We start from the raw sequence: 27,103 nt of genomic DNA, 5'->3' as shown, positions 1-27,103 counted from the left end.
CGCAGCCCCTGACGCCCGCTACCTTAGAATAAACCAAAATACGAACCAGCACAAGGGAGAAAATAACCTAAATTTTATTTTATTGTGGCAATATCTGGAAATTGCATACTGCAAACCGGTTTCGGCTATATATCCAGCCTTCCTCAGTGCAATAAAAAATCTAAATAGCACATCCTGGTTATTCCTTATATATCCAAGACTATTAAAGGTGTATACACTTTGAAAACAATATATACACACACATTTCAAAAGTAAAAAGTATGAAATAAATATATATGTATAACTTTTAACCTGAAGAAATCAATCCATTAATTTAAACAAAAATTCAAAAAATCCATAAAGTCATAAGTTGACACCAAATAACTAAATTGTTTCATTTAAACCAGGTTTGAATAGAGCTCCTAACCTGGTAATCCATGAGGATTCCATATTATTTAATCTGTCATGCCAGCCTGCTTTAAGGTTTCTATGCATATCAATTTTATCAATAATGGTGAATTTAAATTGTGCGATGTAATGGGATCCTATCTCGCCTACATTCATAACTGATGGGTTCGGAGCCGATCCATCGGCTCCGACTCGACCACTATATACTAGAACGAAGTCTCTAATTGGCTGGGCTACCCCTTATCCCAGAATGCACCATGCCTGCTTCCCCAGATCTCATTTGCCGCTTTTCAAGTTGGACTTTCCTGTTGCCCCACGAGTGGTCACTCAACGACAGGGTGGCTGCAAACATCTTCACCAAGTGGGGCCTCCCTTGTTGCGACTTGTTCGCCAGCCCTTACAATGCGAAATGCAGGGAGTTCTTCACTTGACTCCCTCTCAGGGGCAGATTCCCAGGGACGCTCTAGCTCACAGTTGGCCCCCCGGTCTACTTTACGCCTTCCCTCCGGTTCCGCTTCTCTCAAAGGTGATACAGAAGGCGATTTATCTAGGAAACGACATGATTTTGATCGCTCCACACTGGCCTCGACAGGTTTGGTTCCCCTTCCTTCTGAGGTATGCGGTGGAAGGCCCATGGTTTCTGGACCTGGTGCCCGACCTGTTAACTCATCAGTTGGGACAGTCTCACCCATCCCTCAGGTCCTTTAGGTTGGCCGCTTGGTTACTCCACTTCCAACCTTAGTCAGAGATAACTTTTTCTCCAGACATCATCCACATTTTGTCCTCTTCTCACAAACCTTCCACTATTAAACTGTATTCCAGCAAATGGAAGAGGTTTGCTCTGTGGGCCCAGCAACGAGGTATAGATCCCCTTAGCGCCCCAGTACCTCAGGTCTTAGAATTCCTGGCTTCTTTGTTTTATTTGGGCTCTTCAGTTTCCACAATTAAAGTCCAACTGGCGGCTATCTCTAATTTTCATGTCTCCTTTGAGCCTTCCTTAATGGCAAACAGGCTTTGCAAATCTTTCCTTAAAGGAGCGTGGCTCCTTCGGCCCCCAATAGCCCATCCTGTGCCCCCTTGGGACCTGAATATGGTTCTAGCTTCTTTAACTGTCCGCCCCTTTGAAACCAGCAGCTACTTGTGATATAAAATTTCTATCTTGGAAAACCGCCTTTTTGGTGGTAATAACCTCTGCCAAGCGGGTCTCAGAGCTTCAGGCTCTCTGTTCTAATCCTCCTTATTTGACCTTTCACAAAGACAGAGTGTCCCTCAAATTAAATCCCTCTTTCTTGCCCAAGGTAGCATCCCCCTTATGCATTCAACAATCCTTGGAGCTCCCTGTGTTTTTTCCCAAATTCTCCAATAGCGCAGAATATATTTTCCATCAGTTGGATGTTCACAGACAACTGCATTTTTATTTAAGTAGGACCAATCAGACACGAAAGTCAGATCAGCTGTTTGTGTCCTTTGTGGAAAATAGGCTGGGTCAACCGTTGGCTAAAACCACCATAGCCAAATGGATTAAAGATTGCATCTCCTTCATTTATTCACGGTCCGGCAAAGAGCTACCCTTCCCAGTCAGGGCTCATTCTACCAGGGCAATGGCTACTTCTGTAGCATTCCACTCCAAATTATCGATAGATGATATCTGTGCGGCCGCTACCTGGACTTCTCCGCACACCTTCATTTTTCATTACAAGATAGATGTGGCTTCTCGAGATAGAGCTTCCTTTGGTTCCACAGTTCTCAGGAGTGTTTTCCAATGAGCCACCCGGGATTTAGGTGCTTGCTAGGGACGCTATCCCATCAGTTATGAATGTAGGCGAGATAGGGATCCCATTACATCTTTTAGTTATGTACTTACCATAACTTCGGATGTATGGGATCCATCTATTACATTCATATCGCTCCTTCCCCCTTCCCATTGGATTTAGAGGGAATGTTGCTACTTACTGAGTTTTTCTCTTGAAGGACTTTAGTTTGTTACAGTTGCTGGTATGTCTCTGTGTCTGGATGTAGGTATGAAAGCAAACAAACAAGATCTGGGGAAGCAGGTGTGGTGCATTCTGGGATAAGGGGTAGCCCAGCCAATTAGAGACTTCGTTCTAGCATATAGTGGCCGAGTCAGAGCCGATGGATCGGCTCCGAACCCATCAGTTATGAATGTAGGCGAGATGGATCCCATACATCCGAAGTTATGGTAAGTACATAACTAAAAGGTTTGGTGAATCATGGTATGTTTTTATAGGGCATTAGAGATTTTATGATTTCTAATGGTGTTGAGGTGTTCACTTATCCGATGTCTAAGTGGTCTTGAAGTTTGGCCTACATAAAATGAAAAACATGTACACGTGGCCAAATAGATCACCCAATCAGTACTGCAGTTGCCAAAAGTTTTTATCTGGTATACCCTAGAGGTATTACAACTAGTAAATTCTTTGGTCTTAAAGATATGTCTGCATGCACTACAATGACCACAAGGAAAACAGCCTATCAATGGATCACCAAATAGGGTTGTCTGAATAGGTGTGGACGGATTTTACCTTTTGTAATTTGTGAAATAGGAGTTGATAGTTCTACCCCTACGATAGGAAAAAACACATCTTTCAGGTAATATCTCATTCAAATGTTCATGAGCCCGCAAAATCTCCCAATCTTTCATTTTATGTAGGCCAAACTTCAAGACCACTTAGACATCGGATAAGTGAATACCTCAGCGCCATTAGAAATCATAAAATCTCTAATGCCCCTATATAAACATACCATGATTCACCAAACCGCACAATTTAAATTCACCATTATTGATAAAATTGATATGCATAGAAACCTTAAAGCAGGCTGGCATGACAGATTAAATAATATGGAATCCTCATGGATTACCAGGTTAGGAGCTCTATTCAAACCTGGTTTAAATGAAACAATTTAGTTATTTGGTGTCAGCTTATGACTTTATGGATTTTTTGAATTTTTGTTTAAATTAATGGATTGATTTCTTCAGGTTAAAAGTTATACATATATATTTATTTCATACTTTTTACTTTTGAAATGTGTTTGTATATATTGTTTTCAAAGTGTATACACCTTTAATAGTCTTGGATATATAAGGAATAACCAGGATGTGCTATTTAGATTTTTTATTGCACTGAGGAAGGCTGGGTATATAGCCGAAACTGGTTTGCAGTATGCAATTTCCAGATATTGCCACAATAAAATAAAATTTAGGTACTTTTCTCCCTTGTGCTGGTTCGTTTTTGGTTTACTTGGATGTTCTTGGTTTGAACCGTGCACTTGTTCCACCTTGCGTGTATTTGGTTTGTTCCTGACTGACTCTACTCTTTCACACGCTGGGGACGCCTGGGAGGAATGGCAGCAGAATCTGTGGCTTAACGCTCATCTTGGATTATTTGTTTACCAATAATTACATTGGGAATGGTTTTTGGGTTTCTTGTGGTATGTTTTTACTGAATATTCATTTTTTGGACATTATTGGCGTATGCTCTGAGTTCACTTTATTCTGTACTACAGTCGGATACCATTGGGCCTGTTTCTGAGAATGCCATTGTGGTTTCTTTTGATGTGAAGCAGTACAATCGCTGACTTTTTTCCTATGAGGAGCTACCAAAATACATTTATGAAGGACTTACAGGTACGGATGGCTGATTTTTTGGGCACTCTTTATTTTCGGCAAAATCTTCAGTGGTATTGGGTATTATCGTTTTTTGCTTATATACTGAACTATATGGTGTATGAATAAATCCGGAATGCTTTCAAGGTTTTTGGCCGCTATTTAGACTGTTGCACTAAACCAGGGATTTTATTTTTCTTGTCGGGATCCAACGATCAACATTTGTGGAGTTTCTGACTTTTCAGCAGTGTGTATGTACGGACTTTTGTGACTGGTCTCACTAGCCTAAATGTAAACCCATACGTCACAAGATGGGTTGCAAACTGGCTAAGTGACAGAACCCACAGGGTCAGAGTTGCTGGCGCCATGTCAGACTCCAAGCCTGTCACAAGTGGTGTCCCACAGGGCTCAGTCCTGGGCCCACTCTTGTTCAGCATCTACTTTTCAGAAGTACAAGCAAACACAGGAGGATTATGGCTGGCAAAGTTTGCAGATGACTGCAAACTGGGCACCATAGTTGAAAACCCATCTGAGACAGACATCCTTCAGAAGGGTCTCATAGAAACGGATAACTGGTGCCAGAGCCATGGCCTAAAGTTAAACGCCAAAAAATGCATAGTCATACCCTTCGGGAAAAACAAGGTTACCCCTAGTTACCATATAGGTGGCAATCCACTAAGCACAGAAGAGATAATCAGGGATCTGGGGACCCAGGTTGACAGTAGCCTTTCGTTTGACACTCACGTTGCCAAAGTAGTTAGGAAGACCTTCTACATTGCCCACCTGATCATGAAGGGATTCACATCTAGATCAAGGGAGGTCATTGTTCCCCTGTACTCATCACTCACCAGACCAATGATTGAGTACAATGCCCCATTCGGAATGTATCTGACCCGACACCTGCAGCAATTGGAAAGGCCCCAGAAGTTCCTCACCAAAAGGATAAAGGGTCTCAAAAATGTCTTATGCTGCCTGACTGAAGGAACTCCAGCTCTATTCAGTCGCTTACCGTCTGCTCAGAGGTGACCTGTGCCTGACATACAAGGCCATGTCCAACCCGGAATTAATGAACATGCTTCACCTCAAAAAAATCTAAATCCATCAAAACTACAAGGGCAAGAGATTTGAACCTTAACACGGCTATTAATAGGACGTGCTGGAGGGACAGATTCATCACCCAGAGACTCCCTATGCTGTGGAACAAAATCCCAGTTCATGTGAGGCAGAGCACCTCGCTGGCTTTGTTCAAGAGAAATCTTGACCAATGGATGAGAGATCGCAGGTATACCCCAGGGATAACCTCAGTGTCACTGCTTGACAGAGGCACAGCAAAATAATGGGCATATTATCCTTCAAACTAAAGTGGTGGCGAAAGCCACAAAACTCTGGGCTAGGCTTATAAATGCCCTAGGGCAGATAGCCTAGTATGAACCTATGAACCTATGGTGTATGCTTCTCACTTCAGCGTTTGGATTTAACAACAACCACACATTTTTTGTGTGTTCTGTTTTTGTTTTTTGAACCTTGCAGTTAACTGTCACTTGGATGAGTATGTTAGAACAGGATATAATAGATATATGTTCACCTAGGAACTGTTTTCTTCCTGATTATAATGGTCTATTGGAACCTGCTGAAATATTGAGCATTATTTGAACTTTATTTTTGGGCTGCTTCCAACAGTTGGGACTATTTATACATCACCTAATATGTACTCAACTATACAATTTTAGTTCAGTTATATAATAATATAGGACATTTTGCAGTATATGCAATTTTGACCTATTGCAAGTAGTCAACTACATTCCATAGTGTTTTGGCTGTTTTTTGCTCTTTATTATTTTTATATGATTATGCTTGGGACAATTATGGATATTGTTCTATACGATTGACATCTGTATATATTCAAAACAAGTTGAGGTGTTTTGGTGTAAGAGTTCACACAACTTGGAGTGTGGTGTGCATATATATTTTGCCATTCATTGTTTGATCGGACATTGGATGCTTGTTTCTGACGTGGAGGTCATATATTTTATATTGAATTTAGCCAAAGCCATGTATATGTGGAATAGTGTTTATATTTAGATCATATTGAGTGTAACAGGGCCCACTATTGTTTTCTGCTCTTTGCTGCTTTATTTTTATTTTTAAACAGTACATAGATATTTTCTATAAGTGGCGTGCCTTGATTAATATCACCATTGGGTGAGCTGTTAATATATGTTATTGTTGCTGAGATGAAGTAGGCCACTTTATGACAAATACACACAATTTTCATTTTGGTGTAATATACTGGCTGAGACGTAGGTCGGCCAATATTTTACACTTTCTAAATGCTATGATAGAGACACAAGTTGGCCAAAAATATATATATATAATTTTTTTTTCCTTTTCTCATATATTGGCATTGGTTGATGCATCGGAATTTTATGGAAATGTATGCAATGTTTTTTTATATTATAGTAGTTGAGACGAAGGTCGGCTACTTATAAAACCAATTGGCAATATTTTTCTGAGAGCAGCTATTGATGTGTGTACCTTTTTGTTATACTTTTCTTTTCTTGATGTGACTACAGGTCAGACATTGACATCCGTATGTTTCATGATCATTGGTTTGTAGGCAGTTCTTAATGCACAGCAACCTCAAGTTTATTTTCATATCCTGAGAAGATGCTTCAGATATGGTGATTTCATATCCATTTTGAAAAACATTGTATGTTATTATTATCTGGTACAAACATTTTCTAATGCTTTTTAGGTTTTAATACCTTATAGATATGAGTGGCACAATGGACTTGAGCCAATATCTGGCATCTTAAGTTATTTAAGGTGTATACATTGAAAAATATCACACCCCGGGGGTTAAGAATTCGCATTCAACTTCTAGTGGGTTTGATTGATCAACAGCTGTCCAAAGACTGGGCAGAAACCTAACATCAAGCCTCTATTTGGTGATACCCTTATTTCTTATTATGAACGTGTGATAGATTCACAGACTGTAGAAATTTACAACTGTCTGGAGGCTCAAGTTTTTGAGTCTGAAGACTTTTATAACAAGCACTTAAATTTGGCCAAAGATTTAGCTACATTGGAGGAGCAACTAATCAAAAAGAAAACACACAAATTTCAACGTGATATGGCTGACTATGAAAAAGGGAAACCTTTTGTTACTCAGAAGTGTGTTCGATTTTTTGACTCTAGTAATAAAGTTAACAGGAGAAAAAGGCCTAGGTCTATACTTAGAAAACATACTCAAACAACAAGTGGCACTTCAGAAGATGACACATCTTCTGCCACAGATTATGACTGCCCTTCCAACCAGGAGCCCCAGTGGCAAAAAGAAAACAATCAACAGACTCTTTAGACTCAGGACATGTAGAGGTGGTAGAAAACACAGGAAAAAGTACACACAGTCTGCAACTGTTACAGAAAATTGAGAGTCAATAAATGTGCATAACATATCTTCATTTGAATTATCATCTGTCCACAATAAATTACTCAATAAGGGTCTAAATTTTGTGCCGACATCTTTTGTCCCTGAACACATATTGGTCAATGAACTTAATGATTTTTGTAGATTGATTAACCTTAAAATATTTTTTTCAGATTCTGATGAGTCTCAAAGATCTACTGGGTTCCAATTTGGGAGATCAGACTTTCAACCTCCCATGGACAAGCATGTAGCCATATTTAAAGAATGTGTCACAAAGGATCTACATTTTTCTTTAGGCTATCAGCCGATGAGACACAATTTAACTCTTCAAGAACAACAAGCGCTACAGGAACTCAGTTCCAATCACAACATAGTCATTGCACCAGCTGATAAGGGGGGAGGCATTGTAATGATGGACTGGTCGATGTATCAAGCAGAAGCCCACAAACAATTGTCCGATGCCTGGTTTTTACATACATATGGTGGTGGATCCAACACCTAATTTCAAAATACATATTGAATCCTTTTTGGATTTGGCCACTGAGGAAGGTATTATTGATAAACATACATGCAAACAACTTAGTTTCTGATCCCATCGCTCAATATCTGTATTTGCTTCCAAAGATCCATAAACATCCAACATGCCCACCCGGTACGCCTGTTTCCGGGAAAGGATCCCTCACTGAACCATTATCAGCATTTCTTGCATATTATTTAAAGCCATTACTAACTATGGTCAGATCCAGGTTGCAAGATACCACAGAATTTTTAAATATTGTTCAAGATACACAATTGGAATCTGATTGGTGGCTATGCACATTGGACGTTGCTTCCCTTTATACCAGCGTCCCACATGATGCTGGGTTATCAGCTATTGCATATTTGTTAGATAGATCCCAATTATATACTCCAGAATTCAACAATTTTCTAATCAAATTGACTCAATATGTGTCAGCCAAGAACATTTTCTACTTTGAAGGACAAGCGTATTGGCAAGTGAGAGGCACAGCTATGGGAGCATCTTTTGCTCCCATATATGCAGATTTGTACATGGGATTTTTTGAAGAACAATTTATATACGATTCTCATAATATCTATATGGAGGAATTAGATATTTGGAGAAGATATCTAGATTGTTGGATGGTGTAGCGGGGTGATTCGAGCTTAGTACATGAGTTTGTAAAATATTTGAATAACACATGGGGATATTCAGTTCACTTTAACTATACAACATCAAGAAATAGTTTTTTTGGATGTATTAGTCTCTCGACAGGCTGATCATACTCTGGCAACTCGTGTACATAGGACATTTCCACAATACAACACACTTTTGCATGCATCTAGTTATCCCCACCACATCATCAATAACATCCCCAAATCTCAGTTTTTATGTATGAAACGTATCTGTTCTCAAGAATCCCACTTAGAATGTGAACAAGATCTGACTGACAGATTGATAAGCAGAGGGTATCATAGACATCGCATTACCCAAACTAGCAATCAAGTTAGAGATGCCCAGATCAGAACCTTTACAATATAAACATTCACATGATAGACCCAAGACAGTAACATCTCAACCCATTAGGTTTGTCACTACATTTGGTAGTAACACCCCCCCCCCCCCCATTTAGAGACATTATTAATAATCATTGGGAGATTTTGCGGGCTCATGAACATTTGAATGAGATATTACCTGAAAAGATGTGCTTTTTCCTATCATAGGGGTAGAACTATCAACTCCTATTTCACACATTACAAAAGGTATAATCTGTCCACACCTATTCAGACAACCCTATTTGGTTATTCATTGATAGGCTGTTTTCCTTGTGGTCATTGCAGTGCATGCAGACATATCTTTAAGACCAAAGAATTTACTAGTTGTAATACCTCTAGGGTATACCAGATAAAAACTTTTGGTAACTGCAGTACTGATTGGATGATATATTTGGCCACGTGTACATGTTTTTCATTTTTTGTAGGCCAAACTTAGAAATCGGATAAGTGAACACCTCAGCGCCATTAGAAATCATAAAATCTCTAATGCCCTATATAAACATACCATGATTCACCAAACCGCACAATTTAAATTCACCATTATTGATAAAATTGATATGCATAGAAACCTTAAAGCAGTCTGGCATGACAGATTAAATAATATGGAATCCTCATGGATTACCAGGTTAGGAGCTCTATTCAAACTTTGTTTAAATGAAACAGTTTAGTTATTTGGTGTCAGCTTATGACTTTATGGATTTTTTTAATTTTTGTTTAAATAAATGGATTGATTTGTCAGGCTAAAAGTTGTACATACATATTTATTTCATACGTTTTACTTTTGAAATGTGTGTATATATATATATATATATATATATATATATATATATATATATATATATATATATATATATATATATATATATATATTCTTTTCAAAGTGTATACACCTTCATACCTCTCAACTGTCCAGATTTTAGCAGAATGTCCAGATTTTTGGCTCATATTTTTTGTCTGTTCCTCTTAAAAATAGTGGTTTTCTGGCAAATCCCTGGGATGATTTGAAGATTGAAGTCTCTAAATAATGACATACATTTGAGTTTCAAACTTCAAAACCTTTAGAAAATGTATGTTAACACAAACCCTGTTACTCTAGCAGCTTTTTAAGTTTGTAAGAGCAATATTTAAAATAAGCCCCTATTTTTGGGCCATTCTCCCCCATTTTCTTGAGCTTTGTCCAAATTTTTTGCACTAAGAGGTTGAGAGGTATGTACACCTTTAATAGTCTTGGATATATAAGGAATAACCAGGATGTGCTATTTAGATTTTTTATTGCACTGAGGAAGGCTGGATATATAGCCGAAACTGGTTTGCAGTATGTAGTTTGACTAGGTGGACCCTACAAAATACTACATCTCTGCCTCTGCCCTCCTGGAAGACCTGAACCTTTGGCTACTAAGACACAACTCTCCAATCTTTGGTGATAGCTTTCCAACAGACTGTGAAAGTATGTCATTCATACATGTTTAATCCAAACTTTGACCTGTGTATCCTACTCTAGCTACCTGCCCAGGACTGCCAGCAGCCAATATCCCCAGTCCCCACTACTATACTAATCCAGACCCTCTTCTATTATTCTCCTCATACCTATTTTTGTAACTTCTATCTCTGTTATCCAAACTCTTTCTGCCTTATTCACTTCCACTATTACCCCTTTCGCACCTGCATAACTTTTGTAATTATTCCTTTGGCCACTAGGTGGCATCCTTGTACTATCTGGTTTACTCCCTTCTGTCTTATTTTCTAACTCCCCTATATCTTTTTGTTTTTTGCCTAACCATTGTACTTTTTCTTTCTCTCTGGACCCTGCCTATCACCCTTCTGTTTAACTCTAATACCCCAAATCTGTACATCACCATAGCTTCAATTTAATTACTTTATACTACATATACACATAGGCTAATTTACTACGTTACACTACATATACACATATACCTGTTTCAAACCTACCTGCTGTTTCCCCCACTTTACTGATTGTTTTTTTCTGTGCCACACAACTCTTTTGTGTCTTCCCACTCCGCTTCCCTCCTTGCCCCCATATCCCACCCACCCCTAGTACCTCTACATTTATTTCTCTCATAGACACACCCCCTCTCTCTTCACAACCAATCATATCCTATACTCATCCCCACCCCCTTCTAAATAGTCTCCCCCTCCCTCACCTATCTACTCCCTGAATAACCTTCCCTCAATCCACTCATTTAAATCCCTGCACAGACTCTTAACATGTCTAATCAAATTCAACCTTTGCTATTACTAACTCTCCTAACTACTGTCACCTCTACCTATCTCAACCTCCTATGAACAACCCCTACTCTTTACTCTTATCCCAAGCAGACATACCCAAACATCTCCCCTAGCCTTATCCATAAGCTATCTTAATACCATCCACAAAACCTCTTAACTTCAACCTAAATATCACCGCCTTTCTCACATTAAATACCATATTCACAGCCTTAAAAAACTTGTTAACTACTACTGCAACCCCCTCAACTTTACAACCCTATATTAATCTGCTCATTAATAGATGGAGATATCCACCCCAACCCTGGCCCTAACCCATCCCCAATATCCTCTGTCACCTATTCAAAAGAAACCCAACACTATCTACTAAACCCCCCAAATCACTATCAATTGCCCAACTAAATATACGTAGCATTTGTAATAAAATACCACAAATTCATGCTCTTCTAGATGTCCAACAGTTCGATATTCTCTGTCTAACTGAAACATGGCTCAAACCTACAATAAAAGACAATGAAATTATTCCCCCAGGCTACAATATCCTGAGACAAGACCGCTTAAACAAAAAAGGTGGCGGGGTTGCTATACTCTATAAAACTGGACTGCAAATAAGTAAAACAAATCATAACCTTCCATCTGACACTAATATTGAAATAATTATTACAAAACTGCAACTCAACCCACACAAAACACTTAATATTATCTGTACCTATCTTCCCCCAGGTAAAAATCTTACCATATTAGAAGACCTATTAAACTGGCTCTCACTAAATCTCCTTCAAGAAACAATACTCTTAGGAGATTTTAATATTGACTGGAATTTATGTAAACATACTAATCCATCAACCCTTATTAACCTGCATGGCTTCTCTCAAATAATAAACTCCCCAACAAGAATAAACAAACTTAATAATAAAGAAAGTATACTTGACTGGATATTAACAAATAGTCCACAGCAAAAATATACAACAGGAACTCTCCCAGATGACCTCAGTGATCACTCCCTAACTTACATTATTAGGCATAAAACAAGTATTACTGTCCCCATCCAAGTCGGATCATTCCGTAGTAAAAAATATTTTGACCACAGTCTGTTTCAAAATGAACTTATGCTAGTCAACTGGTCACCTCTTAAATCTCTCCCAATAGATGAAGCTGTTAGTTAGTTCAATAACACTTTTCTCACTATCCTTGAACATCATGCCCCAATGCGTTCTATACGTGTCAAATCTAAAACAGCCCAATGGCTCTCAACACTAAGAAACTAATCCTAAGTAGGAATAAAGCCTGGGCTAAATGGCGAACCACAAAAAGCTTAACTGATAATGTCACTTTTAGACAACAAAGAAATATGACAAAAAAAGCCATCATACAAGATAAAAAGAACTTCTATACTCAGCTTCAACAATCTTCCCTTCACCATCCACATAAATTTTGGACCTCTATCAACAAGCTGTTATCCCCTGGTAAAGTTGCCACACCAAATCCGCTAGGCTCTAACCCCGACTGCCCCTTACAAACAGCTAATGCCTTTAACACTTTCTGCACCTCAGCCATACTAAAGCTAGCTAACCAACAGAGCCCAGATACCTCCAAACTATTTACCCCTAGCTCCATTCCGCCCCATTTCACCTCAAACCCATACCCACTTCTCATATACTGTTCTTACTTCATAAACTAAAACCCACGACCCCCTCAGCCAACAGATTACCAGCAGAATACCTCCAACTAGGTGCAAAAGCCTTAGCATACCCCATCTCTATACTGATCAACAGGACCATAGAAGAAAGTACAATTCCATCAGTCTGGAAAATCTCTTACATTATCCCTCTTTTCAAAGGAGGTGATTCTACTGAGTATTCTAACTTCCGCCCTATAGCGTTACTATCTCCTCTTGCAAAAATAATGGAGAAATGCATCCACAAACAGTTACTAAATCACTTACTAAGCTACAATCTCCTAGCTAATTGCCAGCATGGGTTTCGACCATACCATAGTACTAGCACAGCCTTACTATCCTTTATTGACTCAATTAACAAAAACCGCAACAATAATACTCCTTCAGCATTCTTCGTAGACCTGTCCAAAGCCTTTGACATGGTCAATCACCAACTTCTCCATCGTTTAAAGTCCCTCTCTCTAGATAATCCTGCCTTAAGCTGGTTCACATCCTATCTAGACAACCGAAAACAGGCAGTTCTCTGGGACAACCAACTCTCTGATCTCCTCCCCACCTCTATAGGGGTCCCTCAGGGCTCTATCTTAGGTCCTCTACTGTTCTCCATTTTTATAAATGAACTTCATCTAGCTACTCCACTTACAACTTGCATTCAATATGCAGATGACACTACTATCATTTGCTCAGCCTCAACACAGACAGAACTTCACTCTCTCACACAAAAAACCTTCACAACTATAGAGCAATGGTTCTCTAATCATTGTCTTCTCCTCAACCCCAAGAAAACCAAACTCCTGCTCTTTCCACCTACCCACTTGTCTTCCTCTATCAGTTTTACACTTGCATCCAATAATGGGACCATTATCTCTCCTGACCAAACAACAAAACTCTTGGGTATTACTATTGACAATCAATTAAGATTTGACAACCATATTAACTCTACAATAAAATCTACTAACAGAAAACTAGGCTCTCTCTACAGAATCAAATCTTTTCTTACTCCTGAAGCCAGAACTACAATAGCTAGAACCCACTTAATCTCAACCCTATTATACGCTTCCTCTATATACACTAATCTTTCTAAGCATAATCTTAACAAACTAGCTACATCATATAACAACATTGCCAGCTTTGCTACTGCCTCTCCATATAGAACTCATCATTGTTTAAATCTTAAAAAACTAGGGTGGCTGGAATTACCCCACCTAATACAATACTATCAACTCACTATTGCCCATAATGCCCTTCATCACCCCGACAACACTCCAATACTCTCCACCCTCATAAAACCCTATAACAATCGGAAGTACCTACGCTCCTCTAACAAAATACTGATCCAAACTTCCCTATCTAAAAACTTAGCAGGTGACTCCACATTTTCCAACTCAGTTGGCAAAATATGGAACCAGCTACCACAAGACCTCACAACCCTAACTTCACTCCCACTATTTCAAACTAAACTAAAATTCTTCCTAACCAACCACTGGCTATGCTCATGCAATAACCCTGGTTAGCCATTTCTTTTTTCCTTCCATTTTATCTGATTCCTTAACTCCCTTTCTTTTTCTTAACTACAAATTGCAACAGAGTATCTAAGTTCATCATTTTTATTTTTTTTTACCCTGCTAAGCCTCATATTGTAGTCAAATGTCTATACAACCTGTCGTAGGTTTAAAGTATATTTTTTTCCTATTGTATATTCATGTATATCTTTATCTTGTTAAGTAGTATGTAGAGGAGCTTTTCTCCCCGGGCCTCCACTGAAAATGGACATGTATCCAGTTGGACTAGCCCGGTTAACAAATGTAAAATAAAATAAAAAAATAAAATTTCCAGATATTGCCACAATAAAATAAAATTTAGGTACTTTTCTCCCTTGTGCTGGTTCGTTTTTGGTTTACTTGGATGTTCTTGGTTTGAACCGTGCACCTGTTCCACCTTGCGTGTATTTGGTTAATTCCTGCTGCTACCTCAGAGCCACAGGCCACTTCCGACTCCCACGTGGAGCCAACTAGGCCTCTGGATACTCAAGGTATTGGACACTCACTGTTCCCTCAGATGGGTCCGGAGCCGCTGAGCAGGCATCGGCTTCTGAGGGTGTTTTCAGACCTACACAGTTATATGTAAAGCCAACCTCAGCTTCAAAGGCAAAGACTAAAACAGCTCTAAAGACAAAGAAGCAAGTGCAGCATTCTCCTGGACAGACTTGTATGCCTAAGAAACAGATGCTTAAAATGGCCGAAGACCTAATTACTTTGATCAGGGGTTCCCACCCCCCTCCTGATAAGAGGCCTAGGCAAGCGACATAATATGACTCTTCAGATCAGGTTTCCATTTCCTCTGACTCTTCTTCTGAACAGGGATTCTCTCTTCCTCCCTATGAGGATTCTGATGCTGAATATTTATTTTATTTTATTTATTTATTTTTATTTTACATTTGTTGACCGGGCTAGTCTAGCTTGGATATATGTCCATTTTCAGTAGAGGCCCGGGGAGATAAGCTCCGAATTTATAATTTTAATGATACTAAGTAAAAAACCATTAAGAACTACATGTAAATGTAATAAGATAATAATAAGATAAAAAAAAAATTAGACATTGATACTAGTGATGTGGATAAAAAAAAACAACAAATAGTACAATAGTGATGGAATGACAAAAGTATTGTAGAACATGTCATACATGAAGTATACAATAAACATGTACAGAGAGAGGGATATAGGAAAATAAGATGAAAAGTAAGTAAACTTAGTCAGGGGTGAAATAAGTCAGGTGTCAAGAAGTAAAGTTAGCCAGGATTAGTACAGGGGCACAGCCATTGTGTTTTGAGGTATAGCTTGAGTTTCTTTTTAAAGGGAGATTTTGAGGGAATAGATGAAAGTTTAGAGGGAAGCAGGTTCCAATCTTTTCCAACAGTGTTTGAGAAAAGAGAGTCTCCAGCCTTGTTGTTTGACTTGACAGTGTCTATAAGAAGTTTGTGTGCAGATCTAAGGGACTTTAGGTTGTGGTATGGGCGAATCAGACTGGATAGTATAGGTGTTTTGTCAGGTTGATAAAGAATTTGATGGGCTATGCTTAGTTGATTTTTTAGTTGCTGTTGATATTCCAGCCAGCCTAGTTGTTTTAAATTAGTACAGTGGTGGGTTCTGTAAGGGTTTCCTGTGGCAAATCTGGCTATGTTGTGGTAGGAGATTTCTAGTTTTGATAGATTCTTAAGTTGGTAAATATGGGGGAGGCATAGAGAAGGGGTGAGATAAGGTGGGAGTGGGCTATAGTTGTTCTAGATTCTGGAGTGAGGAAAGGTTTGATTCTGTAAAGAGAGCCTATTTTTTTGTTAATGGTTTTCAGTGTGTTGTCAATATGGGCATCAAAGTTAAGGTTGTTGTCAATGGTAATGCCTAGTAGTTTGGTAGTAGACTCTTGTGATATAGGTGTGCCATTTGTTGATGTTATAGCAAAATCAATGTGGGGAGATTTGCTCGAAGGTGTGAAGAGGAGCAGTTTAGTTTTTTTAGGGTTGAGTAGTAGACAGTGCTGGGAAAACCATTCTTCTACAGAGTTAAATATGTGTTGTGTGAGGGAGTGAAGGTGTGATACAGATGTGGCTGAGCAGATAAGTGTTGAATCGTCTGCGTACTGTATACATGTAGCTTGGGGAGCTACTTGGTGTAGGTCATTGATAAATAAAGAAAATAGGAGAGGACCTAGTATAGACCCTTGTGGGACACCAATGTTGACAGGTAGTTGGGAGGATAGAGTGGAGTTCCAGAGGACTGCTTTATGTCTGTTTTGTAAGTAGGACTTAAACCAGTTAAGAGATTGGGTATCAATTGAAGTGGATTGGAGAATGTGAATGAGTATTTGGTGGTTGACCATGTCCAAGGCTTTGGATAGATCTAAGAAAAGTGCTGAGGAAAGTGTGTTATTGTTGCGATTTTTTGTTGATTGTGTCTGTAAAGGAGAGGAGGGCAGTGGTGGTACTGTGGGATGGTCTGAAACCGTGTTGGGTGTTAGAGAGTAGAATAATCTATTCCTTCAGTCTCTCCTCCTGAGGATTATTCTTTTGGTGAAACCCTGCATACCATGAGGGAGCACTTTCACTGGGAGAGCCAAGATTACTCAGAATCTAAGAAAAGGCTCAGAGACTTTCTTTTACTACCTCAGCACAGACCTCTTGCTATTCCACCTGTTCTAGACATTGTAGATGATGTATTTTCAGAGTCCGGCCTGTCTCCTGACTCTTTACCCCCTGCACCTGTTAAGCCAGACAGATACTACAGGGTTCCAGATTCTCATAAATTTCTATATAAAAACCCTGCTGCTGACCCAGAAACTATTTCTCAGGGTCCCAAAGGGGGTCAAGGCTTCCACTGCAAAAAACCTTGTCCCCTCTGATAGGGATTCTAGGGCACTGGACAGATGGGGGGAAAAAGTTTACACTTCTGCTACCTTGGCTGTAAGGGCTTTAAATTGTCAGTTTCATATGCTTAAATATCAGCAATACTTAATGTCACAAAACTAAAACAGAAAATGTTGACATTCTGGATGTACTGAAAACAAGGAAATGCAGGATTTATTGCATGCAGCTGAACAAGTGGGAAAGCATACTTTGCAATGTGGTTTTGATTCACTGGAGGCCTCTTGCATGGCTGCTGTTATGGGTTCTGTCATTAGAAGGCATGCTTGGTTAAAGGAACAGAATCTGCGTGATCATGTTAAAGCAAAATTATTGGATGCTCCATTACAGCATGATACTTTGTTTGGTGTTAAGGCAGAAGAGGGGTTGAAGAAAATGGAGGATAAAGCGAAATCTATGCAGACAGTTAAGGATTTCTTACAGGTACAGACACCCAGATTTAGCAGGAACTGGCCTTCTAACAATTGGTCCTTTCCAGTGTCAGGCCACAAAGCGGCAGATACAGACGCCCTAGAGGCAGATCCCAGCCCCAAGGCTCATACAAGCCTTAACAATGGGGTGCTTCTACCTCCAAAAGTGGAGAAGACAAATTACAGCCAAATAGGAAACAGTCCCAATGACTTTCCTCTGCCAATACCAAGTACTTATCTTTTGGCAGCCCCCTTAGGGGGAAAACTAGCACTTTTTTCATAAAATTGGCACATGATCACCCAGGACAAATTGGGTCTTGAATATAGTGTCTCAGGGCTACAGGTTCCACTTTCACATCCTTCCAAAGACAAAAGGTATGCCAGACCTGCCACACAATCAATGGCTAAAGGCACAAAAGCAAGTTTCATCCCTCATGGATATGAGGGCCATTCAGCGAGTATCACAACAAGAGCAGGGACAAGGAATTTACTCAAGACTTTTCTTGGTACCCAGAAAGGACAAAGCCTGGAGACCAATACTGGACCTGCCTATTCTAAACACTTTTCTGGATGTTCCAAAATTCAAAATGTTGACTCTGCAGCAGCTTCTGCCCATGCTGGGCAAGAAGGCTTGGCTTATAACTTTGGACCTCCAAGGCTTACCTGCATGTCCCAATCAGACAATCTTGCAGAAGATACCTCAGATTCATAGCTGGCTCAATGCACTACCATTTCTCTGCACTGCCCTTTGGCTTATCTACTGCGCCCAAGATCTTCACAAAATGCCTGGCACCAGTAATTGCTTTTTGCAGACAGAGGAATACAAATATATCCTTACTTGGACGACTGCCTTATTCAAGCAGAGTACAAGGACATTCTACTGAAGCATCTGGCGTTTGTAAAAAGATTACTAATTTCCCTAGGGTACACAGTAAACGAAAAGAAATCAAAACTTGGTACCCTCTCGAGATAATATTCCTGGGTGCAAGCTTAAATACAACTGCCCAAATGGCTTATCTCATGCCAGACAAAGGCAACTGACTTCTTACTTCTAAATGTTGGCAACAAAGACCCAGTTATCTGCAAGAAAAATTCTGCAGGCTTTGGGCTTCATGGTATCCTGCATTCTGCTAATTCCATATGCAAGACTGCATATGAGGAAACTACAATGGTATCTAAAAAGTGTTTGGACCCAACATTGCCACAGCTTGGAAACATCAATTACCCTCATTCCCTGCCTGCAACAGGAGTTTCGATGGTGGGCACAGGCCTGTCACCGCAACAAGGGACAGACATTCACTTTACCCACAGCCAGGCAGACACTAACAACAGATGCATCAGATTATGCCTGGGGGGCCCCACATGGCAGGAAAATGTATTCAGGGCACATGGCCCGCAAGCCAAATGCATCTTCATATCAATCAAAAAGAGATGCTAGCTGTACAGAATGCCCTGACAGCCTTCAAGGATCTACTTCATCCAGGACAACTGCTGATAAAGACTGACAATACTACAGTCATGTGGTACATAAGCAGGGAGGCACACATTCCTACCCCCTCTGCAGACAAGCCATGACTTTGTGGAACACAGCATTGACTTAAGTACACCTGCAAGCACAATTCCTGCCAGGAAAGACAAATACTCTGGCAGATGAACTAAGCAGAAACCTCATGGATCCTCACGAGTGGAAAGTAGATACACAAGGAAATGGGGATGCCCAGACATGGATCTGTTTGCCTCCCCTCACAACTGCCAACTACAGAGATTCTGCACAAGGACTTATCACAAACAAGCATGGAAAGTGGATGCTCTATCATTCAGCTGGAAAACCCTTACAGTATATGCCTTTCCTCCACTGCCTCTCCTCCCCAAGGTACTCCTAAAGGTCAGACAAGAGAAGCCAAAAATGATGCTGATTGCTCCAGACTGGCCACGCCAGCACTGGTACTCAATCCTAAAGAGCTTGTCTCAAGGCCCAGCCTGGAAATTACCTCAAATTCCTCACTTACTGACCCAACAAAACAATCAGATCCTGCACAGCCAACTCAGAACCCTAAATCTGACTGCATGGCGGATAATGTAACCATTCAGAACACACCTCTCTCTAAAGCAGTTATGGATGTTATTTTGGAGGCCAGGAGGCCCAGCACCAGAAAATCTTATGCAGAAAAATGGAAGAGATTCTGTGCTTGGAACCAGGCACAAGGAATTGACACGCTTGTACCAAATATTCCTCAGATTTTACAATACCTAACTGAGATGCTGGACAAAGGCCTATTTTTCTCATCAGTTAAGATCCATGCCTCTGCCATTTCAGCTCATTACAATACAGACCCACCTATTTTTTTCACATCCCACTGCTAAGGCAGTACCTCAGAGGGGCCAAAAACATAAGACCTCCAAGGAGAGCGCCAATACCTGCATGGGACATCAATTTTGTCTTGGAAAAGCTCATGCTGCCTCCTTTTGAGCCAGCCAATACAGCTGAGATAAAATTCTTATCATGGAAAACAGCTCTGCTCCTAGCAATGACTTCAGCAAGAAGAGTCTTAGAGTTACAGGCACTAATGGCTGTGGAACCTTTTATAATTTTCCATCCAGACAGGGTTTCTCTGAGGACAAACCCAATATTTATGCCTAAGGTAGTGCCCAGTGTGGCTCTTAATCAAACCATTCATTTTCCTACCTTTTATCCAAACCCACAGAATAAGGGGGAGAGATTTCTGCATTCTTTGGACATTATAGAGACAGCTACGCTTCTACTTGGACAAAACTAAAGCTTTCAGAAAGACTGAGCAACTCTTAGTGGCATATGCTGCAGGATCGCAAGGAAAAGCTGTCTCAAAGCAGACCATTTCAAAAGGGATAGGCCACTGCATTAATTTCTGCTACTCACAACATTGCAAATCAGTGCCTAAGGACATTAGGCCACATTCAACCAGAGCAGCAGCCACTTCAGCACCCTTCCTCAGAAGAGTACCAACCAAGGACATTTTGGAGGCTGCAACTTGGACCTCAGTGCACACTTTTGCAAAGCACTACCACTTACCTCTTTACTCTAAATTCAGAGCAGGCTTTGCCACTGCAGTTCTGCAGGGCCTCATAGCCACTCCTAATTCTATTTAGGCCCAGCCACCCAAAATCAGCTTTGGGATTCTACCCAAGTGTAATGACTGCAACAGTGAAACACGATGAACATAGTACAGTTGTGTCCCTACCATAAATGTAGATGTTAGTGTATTCACTGTTGCAGTCCAGGTTACCCTCCCACCATCCCCTTTTCATTGCTGGGACTTATCTGTACTTCTCTATTCTATACAACCTATGTGGTGTATTTGCTTGTAGATGAAGGTAGTGTTTATATTAGTGCATGCATTTTTATTGGCAGAAATTTTAGCCTACCCTTTTGGGGGCAACTGACATCTGGGGCAAGAAAAACTGAAGAAAATGGTGTCTGCTCCATCTTTTATACCCCTGGCGCACTGACGTCAGGGAAGAGGCAACAGCAACAGACGCTGGACCAGGACTTTGGAATTCAGGCCGACTGCGGGTAGCCTGCCAGCAGGATAACCCAAGTACAACGACTACAACAGTGAATACACTCTAACATCTACATTTATGGTAGGTACACAACTGTACTTCTCTTTGATCTCATGAAGTGCTCGATAAATTAATATAAACCCGCAAAATGTATGCTTTTACAAGACTGTATGATATAAGCCCAAATTTCGGAGCAATGCTGTATGAAAACCTTAAATATTAATGTTACTGTGCTTGGTAGCACACTGTTGACATTCATTTGCTTTAACATTTTGCATGCCTTGTTAAATAACTCACTGAACTTGCACTGGACATTGTCTTGGAGTAAATGTGACTTGCACTCCATACTACTCACCACATTCTCGTACAACATACTGAGTAGAAAAAGTTAATGTTAAATTATTCACACTTCAGTGATGTAAGGGTTTTGTGACTCCACAAACCCATACTGGCAGTTTTCCAGAGCTCAGAATCCCCATCTTTAATTGTCTGTGATAGAGGATTGACTAATCCCCATGGATAAATCCCCACACATCAGGAGAAGCCTTAACTCTGTCACAGAAAGTCAGTTAAGTCTTTTAGTACCAGCTGCAGGACATGTACAGTTAACATTGGTGGATTACAGCTTCCAGACTTGCATAAGATCCCTTTGGGAACTTCCCTTCCTCTCTTCTGTATTTTTGATTTCTGTTTTAGTTAAATGTATAGGTATTGATGTGTTAGCAAGACTATTAAAACAAAGTTATTACTGCTGTTGATTCCTGTTGGAATTCTAATTTTTGTATTTTTGTATGCTTAATGCTGATTTTATGCTGTTGTGGGTTTTTTCCAAGTTGTTAGACTTGTACTGGAAAACTGAAGTTCTGTGGTATCAGTTGAATACTAGAGACTGCTTCATGCATGTAGAGCAGGGTGCCAAGAGTCCTGTTTATCTGCTATATTTTAAAGTTCTTATAGGAATATGTTGCATTTTTTCACTTTTTTCTTAATTTTTATGATATTCACTTGTGATTTAACACTGCTATAGCTTTTTTGTCACTAAAATCGAGGTTTTACCACAAATTGATTTACATGTTCATCATATTGATCACTGCTGTAGTAGCCTTACCTGTATAGGTTATATCCCATCAAAGAGAGCTGTGCTGCCAAAGGATGGTCTGCCTGCTAAGTGCTTCAGAGCTTTCCTACTTCTGAAGAGCCCTGCTCTGTGGGCCTTCAAGGATCGATGGTCAGCTTATGCTGTTGCACTGCTGGGCAGATGAAGTTCCCTTTCAGGAAAAACATTCCATGTTTTATATTTGTTTAAATTTACTTTCCTGGTTTGGAAAGATAATTTTAATCTAGGAGTTTAACTGAGTGTCATGAGCCTTAACTATACTTTTAAACAAGAGCCCACTTTTTTCTTTCAGTTTAAAAGTTGCTAAAATATTTAAAAACTTTTTTTTTCTGTGGGAATACCATGCTTATTTCACTTTTTAGGCCTGGCAACGTGTAAAATGCTTTTTACTTGATTTTTTTTTTTTTTTTTTTACTTTGAATGTTTACCACTTGTGCAGCCTAGTTTCCCTGGAAAGAGGCACCATTTTCAGCTTGACCATGGAACAAACTATTGGTACCATGTTCGCTTCCTCTTCCAACCACAAGATGAAAAAGTTAAGCAAACATCCTTTGCTACCACAGCAGTCTAGAAATTTGCCACAGGTGGGTGACTCTGCAGCGGCCAAAGCTGGTTCCTCAGACCACACATCTTTTCACAAAGATCCTTCAGGTGTAGCAGCTAAAGCCACTATGGACCTGGGGGTTAGCCATGTCCTGTACAGCATTTTGATCCCCCTTAGTAGGTAAGGAAGAGCTACTGTTGTTCCTGGGAGAAGGCCAGAGAAACTGTTTATTCAGATTGTTATGCACATCCATGGGGAAGCAGAAGTTGCCAACAACAAACTTGTTGACCCCAATTTCTTTTCAAAAATAAATGTAACGTTAAATCTGTGTCTGCTCCTCCTCAAATTTCCCTGTATAGGAGTAAGAGTAGCTTATGTCTGGAGCAGGGTGTAACAGGTTAATGATCCCTCTTACACTGTGGTTTCTGGTAGAAGGGAAAAAGGATTTTTTTCTCTCTCTCTCAAGAGATTCAAGATTCTGAATCTAGATATGAAGATGATGACAGATGTAGGGTTTTCTCCCAGATTACTGATTCAGACTGAGTAAAGCATAGTATCCAATCCTCCCTGTGAGGGGATGCTCTCTATGAGCTTTTTCCGAATGCACCAGTGTTTTTAGTGGAAGAAAACTGAAGTCAGTCCGTCAGAATAAAATTTAAAGAAACTTCCATCCCTCCTGTACTGTCAGCATTGGAGAATGTCAGTACCTTCAATATTCCTGATAGCCTCCTGCCCTTAAAGAGCAAGTTGAGGTTCCTCAAACTTTACTTAGCAGCTACAGCTTTAGTTAATTCACCTGCTGCTAATCATTTAGTTAATTTCTTTTCAGTTCTTCCCTTTCTGAAAATGATAGTAAAATAAGTCTGTGGGTGGGGTTTTATGCTTCTACAAAGTTCATTTTTCAGAATATTGGATTGTCAGACTCTTGTATTGAAATTTATTCTGACCAACTTTGAAAGTATGAAGGATGTTTTTATCTGCATTTCCTTCTTGTGAGAAAAAAAGTCTACTTTGGTGTAGTTTCTTCCATTTCACAGGTCATAAGTCATTGTTTAAAGTGTATTTGATTCTATAGATAATGCTTCCATGGCTATGGTCACTGGTACTGTATTGAGGAGGTTTGCCTGGCTGCTTTTTTAGAATCTCGCAGATGTAAAAAATGAGAGCAAGTTTTGTATAGTTAGTTTTTGGATCACCTGCTTGCAGAGTTTAGCAAAAAATGTGATGAGAGGGGTAAAACTGATACAGGGAATTGCTCAGATTTTTCAGCCCTCCTTTTCCAAAATTTCCCAGAGAATTCTCTATTTCCTTATCCAAATTTGGCAAGAAACGAAATAAACCGTCTCTCCAAGGCAGTTCCAAAAAGGAGGCAGGAAACCTCCAAAACAAAGAACAAACAAGTCAGAATAACTATTCATGGGGTCATGTCAACCCATACTCTGGCTGTCCCTTATCCCTTCTATAAAGTTTGACTTTCCATTTCTGTCTTGGGCAACAGATCGTTTCAGACAGATGGGTTCTGGATTCATCAAGGTTATGGAGTAATTCCTATTTCACCAGGTCAGTCTTCTGTTTTCCCCTGTCCTTCCAAACATGTCTCTGGGAGTAATAGAACAAGTTCCTCCTTCCCAGTATGGCAAAAGTTTTTACTCAAGGATGATGTTCTTCATCTCACATTGCTGCAGTCCTTACACTTGGGTAGTCCGCTGTCCTCGGTCGGCCCGAATATCAAAGTATAAGGCTGACGTCGGTCAAGGCGCTTAAGACTGACATCAGGACGTCAGGGTACAAATGCGCATGACCGACGTCATATCCTCAGTCTTTTTTGCCGCATGGTCCGATGCAGAAGCAGCGTTGCAAGTGCCGGTTGGCGTTCTGGAATTTTTCGAATTCGGAGTTTCAGACCGAGTCAGAGTTGGCTAAGTACCCCGTTGGGGAATATTTTAGTTTTTTCTTGCCTCAGTGGTTTACCGGATGTCAGAAAAAGTGTATAACTGTATTTCTTGTGGGAAACAGATACCGCATAGAGATTATCATACTTTGTGTATTCCTTGTTTGGGGCCTGAGCACGACGTTGTTGGGTGTCGCTTTTGTGCTAGGTTCAATAAATGCACTATTAAGCGAAGGTTAGATTGTGCCAGGTTGGTCTTCGGGAAGCGGTGCAATTATAATATGCCGTCGGATGCTCCGACGCCCGCTTCTTCGAAGAAGCGCAAAGACAAAGCAGCTAAACCCAGGTTAGAAGAGTCGTCCGAACCGGACGCCAGTCCTTTAGTGGCGTCAGTGGAACCGGTGGTTCCACCGGAGACTTCTCTGGTATCTCAGGGGGAAACTTTGATATTGCAGGATGTGGCCTCTCAGGAGGCAGGTCAAGCTGAAGGGACTTCTCAGGTTACTATTCTCCCCTCACTTCCTAAGGTGGTTAGGCCCTCTCCTTCTGTTTCCAAGGCTTCTCCCAGGGGCAGGCCAGGTTTAGCTTCTGTTGGGGTCTCTCCTAGCTCTTCAGGATCTGTGCCCAAGAAGCAAATGCTTAAAATGGCAGAAGATTTAATTACATTGATTAGAGGTTCTTTGCCCCCTCCTGATAAGAGGCCTAGGGTTGAACCAGAGTTGGGGAGTTTTGAGCAGGCTTTGGATGTGTCAGAGTCTTCGGCTGAAGACTTGCAGGAGTATTCTCCTTATTCTGATTCTGATGTGGATGAATTCTACTCCTTCTGCTTCTCCTCCAGAGGATTTTTCTTTTTCGGAGACTCTTCATTCCATGAGGGAGCATTTTAAGTGGGAAGGTCAGGACTTCTCTGATTCCAGGAAAAGGCTTAGGGATTTTTTGCTTTTGCCCCAGCATAGGCCTTTAGCTATTCCACCTGTTCTGGATGTTGTGGAAGATGTGTTTGCAGAAGCTTCACTTAATCCTGATTCTTTGCCTCCTGCTCCTGTTAAACCAGACAGGTATTACAGGGTGCCTGAGGCTCATAAGTTTCTTTATAAGAGTCCTAGGGCGGACCCAGAAACTGTTAGTCAGGGACCTAAGGGTGTTAAGGCCTCTGTGGTAAAAAATCCGGTTCCTTCGGATAAAGAAGCCAGAGCTTTGGATAGATGGGGAAAGAAAGTCTATACTTCTTCCACCTTAGCTATGAGGGCTTTGAATTGCCAGTTTCACATGTTGAAATATCAAAATTATCTTCTTTCTCAATTGAAGTCTAAGGTAGATGCTCTGGCGGAAGGTATTGAGTGTAAAGAATTGCAAGATTTGGTGCATGTCTCTGAACAGGTGGGCAAGCATTCGTTACAATGTGGTTTTGATGCTGTACAGGCCTCGTCTAGGGTGGCTGCCACTGGGTCAGTTCTTCGCAGGCATGCCTGGCTGAGGGATCAGAATTTATCTGAACATGTTAAGACAAGGATTTTGGATGCTCCTTTACAGTCTGATGTGTTGTTTGGTGCACCTGTGGAGTCAGTCTTGAAGAAAATGGAAGACAAAGCTAAATCTATGCAGGCTGTTAAAGATTTTTTGCAAGTTCAGCCTCCAAAATTTAGTAGGAATTGGCCTGCTAAGGGGTGGACGTACCCTTCTTATGATCAGTCTAGGAGTAGATCCAGGCGTGGTAGAGGCAGAGCTCAGAGCTCCTTCAGGCCTAGAACAGGGAGTTCACCTGCACAATCTTCGGGTGAGGGCAGGGGCCAGTCCTTTCGTAAACAGGCCCAATGACCTACCTTTTCAGCTGCCAGATCCTTCTTGCCTGGCAGCACCTTTGGGAGGAAGGTTGGCGCTCTTCAAGGAAAATTGGAGTCTGGTTACCCAAGACAGATGGGTATTGGATATCATACACCAGGGTTACAGGTTTTATTTCCATACCTTGCCTCCTTTCAAAGGCATGCCGGACATTCCTCCTCAGCAAAGACTAGAAGCTCACAAACAAATTTCTCTGTTGTTGCAAATAGGAGCCATACAACCGGTCCCTCTGCCAGAAGTGGGCCTAGGATTTTATTCTCGCCTGTTCCTAGTACCAAAGAAGGGGAACAAGTGGAGACCAATTTTAGATTTATCTATCCTCAACACTTATTTGGACATTCCCAAGTTCAAAATGTTGACATTACAACAGCTTTTACCTCTGCTGGGCAAAGACCACTGGATGGTGACTCTGGATCTCAAGGAA

At 40.5% G+C, this 27,103-nt stretch overlaps 1 protein-coding gene across 1 annotated transcript in view; it reads left to right on the top strand.

The window, feature by feature from the left end:
• GBE1 (1,4-alpha-glucan branching enzyme 1) overlaps positions 1–27,103 on the top strand; it is a 1,706,938-nt gene that overhangs the window by 589,640 nt on the left and 1,090,195 nt on the right. The gene's annotated exons all lie outside the window — the stretch shown is intronic.

The sequence above is a fragment of the Protopterus annectens genome, chromosome 5.part0, assembly GCF_019279795.1.
Source record: "Protopterus annectens isolate FY-2018-M chromosome 5.part0, PAN1.0, whole genome shotgun sequence".
In the NCBI taxonomy this organism is placed as follows: domain Eukaryota; kingdom Metazoa; phylum Chordata; order Ceratodontiformes; family Protopteridae; genus Protopterus; species Protopterus annectens.
This window is presented reverse-complemented; position numbering and strand designations above follow the sequence as displayed.